General features: G+C 38.2%; 1 pseudogene; it reads left to right on the forward strand.

Moving 5' to 3' along the window:
- Positions 1–453: 453 nt before the first annotated feature.
- On the forward strand, positions 454–1,235 carry LOC103609396 (annotated as a pseudogene).
- The last annotated feature ends 6,963 nt before the right edge of the window (positions 1,236–8,198 follow it).

Below are 8,198 nucleotides of genomic sequence, written 5' to 3' on the forward strand. Positions count from 1 at the left end.
GTAGAGCCTTTGTTTTGCTAGGAGAGGAAAAGCCAGTAAAGGAAACTAGGAATGAGTACCAAAGTAAGGTGAACACCTTGAAATTGTGCTGTCACAGAAACTAAGAGTATTTCAAAGAAGAAGTCAGCCATGCCAGATGTTGCATGGAGGTCTGGTAATAGAGGTGTGTACTGGACTATTTATGAATCCTAGCTCTAGAATTTGGCTTCTTCGGGTTATATACCAACTGTACTCCCTACTAGTTATGTGACCATGAGAAAATAATTTATCCTCACTGTGCCTCAGATTATTCATCTGTAAATTAGATGAGACTATTACATACCCCACAGGCTTTTTGGAAGAATTAAATACAACCCCTAGGAGGGTCAGGGCAGCCAGTTGTACTCGGTGAGAGGCAGTAGCCCCCTTCACTTCTGGGGGTGGGAGACTTAGATAGCCATCCAAGAAAACATGATGAAAGATACTGATATCAAGAGGCTATTGTATAATCCATCTTTTATGAATATTTTTCATTATTCTGAACGCCTTCATTCTATCATTCTTCTTGAAGAAATTCTCAATATTGGAAGCACATGTGATATGGTTGTGCATGTATTCTGTTTTTGCAACTGTTGTCAATCCAGTATTATATTTAGTAATGAAACCAAATGCATCCTCTAAAAAAAGTTTGTTGTCATGCAAGGTAACCAAGTTTTTGAAATGCTGTATCCAATTTTTTTTTTTTTTTTTGCGGCTGGTTTGTACAGGGATCAAACCTGGAACCTTGGCGTATCTACTTTCTTATGTTTTGTTTCTTTTTTCATGTAATTTTTGTTCTATATGGAGCACCACTAATAGAGTTGGTATTAGAAACATTTTTATTTGTGGTTATTTTGTCTACTTTTACAACTGTATTTTGTTTATGTTTGTTAAGACCAAACCTCAAAGCATAGATAAAAGTTTTCAGTAGAAATGTAGTTACATTCATTTGGGAGTATCCTCTCCAGATCACTACAATTTCTAGTTTTGTAGGAACATGGCTTGCAGTACTTCCTATTTCAATGGAGTGGGAAACACCATGGCAGATGAAAAAACTGATATCTAGAGGATATGTAACCTTCCCAAAGTCACTGAGCTTGTAGGTATGGCCCATCTCCTGTAGGCTTGGAGCGAACTTTGGCTATGTGGCTGACTTTGTTATTTCACCAATCTGGTTATAATGGAATAGAAAACAATTTACATACAAGAAGAATTAATTGGAGCAAAGGGAGAAGATATTTCTTTGTGTAGATTCCATAAAGACTGTACAGAAACGTATATGGTCAAAGCCAAGCAGTTCCATTTATAGCACTTTTTAAAATGTAGTTACAATATGATATAACTGTAGTGTTTTAAACTATGAAACCTCTGAGACATTTACCTTTTAGTTGAAATAAGGTATGTATAATAGAAAAAAATACAACAACCTAAGTTGCACAAAATGGTACCTGGTAAACACTAAGTACTCAGTAGGCGTTAGCTATTAACATCACTAAAAAGTAGTTTTTTGATTTGGCAATATAGAGAGTGTTATTGACATAGTAAAGCCAGAGTTACCAGAACAGTGGAGGCAGAAGGAGGATTGGAGTAGAATAAAGGGTAAATGCTCTGTTGATAAAATTTTTCTCATAGCTCTTTAACATATGCAGTGACAAGAAGATGTGACCACCAGAAAGCACGATTCAATTGGATATGTCTATGCATGTAATAACAGTCTGGTCCCCATACTTATCACCCCATTGATCATTGTACTTGGTTTTTCACTTGTCTTCTCAACTCTGTGAAAAGTTTCCTCCTTGTTTTGAACCAGAATCTGCCTTCTATGATTGAAAGTCATAGAAGCGACCTTCTGTCACCTGGGGCCAAAGTACTATATTACTCTAACACATAACAAATATTTTGTTTCTTAAACATCTTTCTTTCAGTCTTTTATTTATACAATCTGTAGACCTTCTTCAAGTCACTTAGTTTGAAGGTTCCGAAAACTGACTGCCCATCAAAATCACTTGGGATTAAAAAAATAGATTCTACATTTCAGGCCTATCAATTCAGAATCTTCAAGAGGTAGGTCTCAGGAATCTGTAACAAATGTTTATCCGGCAAGTTTGACATACAGGTAAGTAAAAGAATCACTGATCTAGTGTCTATGTGACAAAGACACCTTCAATGATCCATTTTTTTTCTCACAGATTCCAATGTTACTAAATGTCATTTTCACTGGCAGCATTACTATAATATTTGGCATTTCAAAATTGCAAACACATTACATTTTGCAGACTTAGCAATTACCCTCAATCTATGATCATTTAACAGCTAATTGCAACACACAAGGCTTTGGCACCCAGATGTCAAGCAGCTGGGCGTGCCCACTTGGCTGCAAAACCTTCCAGTTACTGCATTTCTCTGCCAGATAGAAGCTGTGTATGGTTGGCACAGGGTAGTGCACAGGTAGTGCCCACTGTGCTTTGGCAACGTTTGTGGTACACATCATGAAATTAATTTCTTTCCCCCCTTCACCAATTCAGAGTTCTTTCTCCATTCTTTGAATCAGCTGCCTCCAGTTCTTCTTCAGCAATGGCAGGAAGTGGTGGAAGCTAGGCAGTTCATTGAAAATCAAACGGCAGGGTGAATTCATATTTTGAAATTGGCTTCATACTTTTCTTTAGATAAGCAGGGAATTGCTGTAATGTCCGTAGTCCAACTGTGGCTCCATGTAGTATCCTAGTCCAATTTTCTCCATGGCTCTTCTGACAATTTGGGCATGATCACTGGCATCACAAAATAAGACAGAAAACAGAAGGGAACCAACTAATTTCCCCTCATATCATGATTAGTTTTCACTTTTATTTATGGTTGAACTATACTGTCACTGTCACTTGCATCTTAACTTCACCTTGCCAAGATTAACTTTAAGTGCTAAGTTGTTTCTGTGTTTGCACACTCTCCTATTTCCCAGAAATCCCCTTCCTCTGAAGAAGCACTGTTGCTTTGGCTCCAATATTTGTTTGTATGTTGCACTTTCGTATGTTCTTTTCAACAGGGTTCAGCACCTGGAAATGAGTCTTCTCAGTGTCCTCTCACTGGAATAGTATTCACACCTGCAACTCATACATGGCTCTAGAAAACATTTCAAGGCAACCCAGAATCTATCAGGCTTTATCTACAAGAAGGTAGCTTATTTTATGGGAGCAATTAAGCTAGAATACCACATCGGCCTTCAGTAAAGCACTTCTGTCATGCCCAGGCTCAGGCTCAGGTTCAGCTCAATGGTTAGGACCACATTTTACCTTGGGCAGATTCCAGTTATCTTTTGCTGCACAACAAACCATCCCAAAGTTTAGTGATGTGAAAAAACAATATGTTATTAGTTCTTCTGGCTCTGGGCTCAGCTGGGCAGTTCTCATGTAGTTGCAATCATATGTTGGCTAAGGTTGGAGTCATCTAAAGGCTCAGCTGGGCTAGATGGTCAAGACAACTCACTCAATTGCAGTTGATACTGCTGGTGGCAGGGGACTTAGTTGGAATGGTCAATTGGATCAGGCTATGTGTGACTTTTCTTATTTGCCTTAGGTTTCTCACAGAATGATGAATGTGTTCAAGAACATGCATTTCAAGAGGCTGTATGTGGAAACTGCTAGGCCAGTTAAGGGCTAGGGTCATAACTGAGACAGCATCACTTCTGACATATTCTATGCCAGTTTTGAGGGAGGGGAGAAACAGACTCCACCTCTTTGTGGAGGAGTGGCAAGCTCACATTTAAAAAATACCCTTGACCAATGTAAAGACTGAAGGAAATCAAGCTCAGTTCTTTTTTTTTTTTTTTTATTTTGTCAATATACAATGTAGTTGATTACTGTGTCCCATCACCGAAACCTCCCTCCCTCCTCCCTCTCCCCCCTCCCACCCAAGTGTGTCCCCTCCATTTTCTTGTTGTAAGAACTTCAAAAAAAATTGTGGTTGTTATATCTTCCTCTCCACCCCCCCCGCTTTTTGTTGTTGTTGTTGTTGTTTGTTTTTTTTTGTGTGTGTGTGTGAGAGTGTGTGTGTGTGTGTGTGTATGTGTGTGAATTGATTCTATGCTTACCGATGAATTATAATTGAAATCAAAGATCTCTGAGTTCAATTCATAGCACTATCTTTTACCAGCTATATAATTTTGGTAAATTAACTCCCAGGGACTCAGTCTCTTCATCTGTTGAATTAGACAATAATACCTACCTCACTAGTAGTTGTAATCATTAAAGGAAAAAGATAATAAGAAGTTATAGCAGAGTGCCAGAAACTTGATAATATTTCTATAAATGACAGTTAATACCATTATTAGTATTATTTTAATATTATTATTATTCTGTTAGTTCAATCTTGGCTTTATTCCTGATTCTCATAATTGGAACTCTTCTTTATTTTCAGGATATCTTGCACCCCTCTAGTAGTAAATACATTATGTTGAGTTTCTGAACCAGTAAACTTCCCTACGCCACAGCCCTTTAGACATGATTTTTTGCCTTGGTTATGCCTGCCTCATCTTCCCAGAGATTATAATCTCAGTCTAAACACCAGCCAAGGGATTGAAGTATTATTTTATACCAGTGGAATTTTTGGATGAGGATCACTTACTTACTTCTGTAGATTTCTGCATGTGGCCTGTTCTGTGATGCTCCACCATAGTTTTTACTTCATCCATCAGGATACCCCCACAGGTTTGAATTAGACCCTCTGAGGCCCACTGCCTAGCATCAAGTCTGAGCTTGGTCTTGAGTTTGCATTTAGCCACTCCTATGAAGCAATCTAGTTTTAATTAATTAACTGTTTTACTGACACATATTGATTGTACATATTTATGGGGTAAAGAGTTATATTTCAATACATGTACACAATGTGTGATGATCAAATCAGGGTAATTAGCATATTTATTATTGCAAAAAAATCATTTCTTCATGATTAGAGCATCTGAGCACCTACCAATCTAGTTTTAGATCCTGAATTCTTTTCATTTGCCTCATTCTGCTGGAGGTAGTATTGGTTAGGTACTAATATGTGACTTTCGGGATTCTGATTCTTCATATATGGATGCTCTTCAGCACCTTACTCAGTTCCCCTAAGTATATTGTTTTCCATACCCACCAACCCTTTCCTCCTCACTCACTTACTCTCTTCCTGTTCCTCTACTTCTCGTTCTCTCCAGCCCCTATCCCGGTGTAGAACCACACCTCTTCTGTAGGAGTTCTGGGAGTTCATCCCCCAAACCTAGAAGACCAGTTAAGTGGCCCAGCACATCTGACCCTCACCTGCATCCAAAAGCATCACAGTGATTCCTCTCATAGTCACACACTCCTTTATGAGGTGAGCAAAGAGCAAGAATCCATCCTCATTTAATTGCAGTTTAGTTCCATGAGGATGGACACAGCCCTCCATCTATAATGACTTTCCTAAATGAGTGTTTTTCACTTTTTCATCTACAAGAAAAGACAATCCTTTAGTGGGTGTGCCAGGTGGATTTATTGCAAATTTGATATGAAGGGGTGACTTACAGAGAAATAGCATTATGCTCCTGCTGTTGGAGATTCATTGTGAAGGAATGAAAACTGCTTTTTACCCCACAAGGAGGCCAGCCAGGCTTTCATCTCTTTAAGGTTTGAGGTTTCCTTTCCTCTATTGGAGACTAATCAGCTTTTGAGTTTCAAGGCTCTCAAGGAGATGTTTTCATGTGGGTGGCAACAGAAATCTACCTCAAAATAGACTTTTTTATTGAGACATTTTAGGAGCCCATGGATGCAATCGAGCTTTCCTGTCTAAAATGCAGTCAGAACAAATCTTTATGTTTTAAAATATTTTAAAAACTGTATTAGATATAACTCCAAAACTGGGACATAGGAAAAACACTGGAGTGTTTCCAGTACTAGAGGGTAAGGATGTAGGGTGATTGATAGCCTTCTGGTGCAGCAGACAATGGTGGGGACTGCATTAATAAAGGTGGAGCATAACTCCACAGCCCAGGGATCCTGCAAGATGGGACAAAATTTCAAATCTTAGCAAGAAGAAAATTCAGAAAGGAGTGTTCTAATTGGAATAATCTTGCTCACCTGGAAAGGGAGCTGGGCCACAGTTTCCAAACTTGGAGAAAAATGGGTATGTAAATGGGGAGGCTTTCTGCAGCTCAACTGGTAGCAATGCATAATAGCCATTAAAACAGACAGGGACTAAGAAACTATGGCCTACCATGATGAGAATTAGAAATACGGGAGACCATCTTCTTGGCCTTATTCATGGCCCTCAGGGTTGTGGTACTGGGCCAGATGTTGTCTATCATACCTCTGTATCATTTTTACCTTTCTATGTCTGCCCAGGAATAGAAAGGCTAGAAATACATATTCATGATCTCCTTCCTAGAAAGTCTCCATCTTAGGTGATGTCGCAAAAAGGAACTTGTGTGAGATTTGGGAAATGTAATCAAAGAAAAAGCCATTATATCTCCTGCAGAAGTTGCATGAAAAGGCTGGGCTGAAGCAGGCAGATCTTTGGCACTTTCTAAGCATTCTCCACCGGTCTCCCATATGGCTACTGTAGATGGCTGAGGTCATCAGTGGCAGTCGCCTCTGATTCTTGCATTTTTTGTTTTCCTGATGCTAGCAGCACTGTAGATGTTGTGGAGGCCTCTTTTTCCCTGTATTAAATCTCTTCCAGCTAGAAATATCTAGAATTATTTCTATCTTCCTGATTGATTAACCAGGTTTTATAAGGGATATGAAGGGATATCCCTCAAAATGGGACGTATTGGCCTTACAAATAGGGATTGAAGCAGCTTTTAGTCAACTTGAGGAAAATAATAGTGTGACATTATTTGTACCTCATATTCTGTGGAGCAATTCACACTTGTTGCATAATCAAAGTGGTATTTATGGAAAATTTACTAAAGCAACTGCGTGTTTGAAAGATATAAGTAATAACCAACCGTGACACCTCCTAATATTAAAAATCCTTTAAACTGTCTCACTATTACACAATAAACACCAATAATTAGGAGTTTTGTGCACTAAGTGGAAATTCAGAGCTGTCTGAGGCCAAGGAAAGGCAAAAACAACAGCGAAATAAAATTGTGTGTTCCACCATCTTAGTTGCAACCGCCTTGGGATTAAAAAAGCATTTAAATGTAGACAACAGTCAGAGATATAGTCGTTGTAGTGAGAGACTACAATCTTCAGGCTATTCATCTTTTGACATGTATCATTTTTTCACCCCTTTTTGACTGAAATAGAATTCAGCCCAGCTCTAAGAATGCACAGCAGACACTGACTTCAGAAACAATTGTGCAACTGTGTTTAAATTAAGTGTTCCCTGCTACAGAAGACCACTCAATCACAAAGGAAGACAGTACGGTCAGAAAAAGGAAAAAAAAAGGATTAACAAGAGAATGAGAAAAAAAAAGTAATAAAATGGCAGTAGCAAGTCCCTATATATCAATAATAACTGTAAGTGAAAATGGATTAAATGTCCCAATTAAAAGACAGAGAGGCTCAGTGGGTTATAAAACAAGAACCAACAACTTGTTGCCTGTGAGAAACTCACTTCACTTATAAAGACACACATCTACTGAAGTGAAGAGATGGAAAAAGATATTTGATGCAAATGGAAACCAAAAAAGAGCAGAAGTAGCTATGCTAATATTAGAGAAAAAAGACTTCAAGCCAAGGAAAGTTAAAAAAAAAAGATAAGGAAGGTCAGGTCATTATATAATGATAAAGGGATCAATTCGACAAGAGTACATAACAATTCTAAATATATATGCACCCAAGTCTGGAGCACCCAGTATATAAAGCAATTACTAATAAACCTAGTGGGAGAAGTAGACTCCAACACAATAATCGTTGGGAACTTTAACTTCCCATTTTTCACAAAGGACAGGTCATCCAGACAGAAGTTTAACCAGGAAACATCAGAATTGATCTCTACTCTATGTTGATTAGACCTAACGGACATATATAGAGCATTTCATCCAACACTTGCAGAATTCACATTTTTCTCAGCAGCACATGGAACATTCTCTAAAATACACCCTATGCTAGGTAATAACACAAGCCTCAAAATTTTTTTAAAAATTGAAATCATATCAACTACCTTGTCAGACCACAATGGAATAAAACTGGAAATCAGCAACAAAAGGAACACTATAAATCATAGAA

This window comes from Galeopterus variegatus, unplaced genomic scaffold (genome assembly GCF_000696425.1).
Source record: "Galeopterus variegatus unplaced genomic scaffold, G_variegatus-3.0.2 Scaffold9575, whole genome shotgun sequence".
In the NCBI taxonomy this organism is placed as follows: Eukaryota; Metazoa; Chordata; class Mammalia; order Dermoptera; family Cynocephalidae; genus Galeopterus; species Galeopterus variegatus.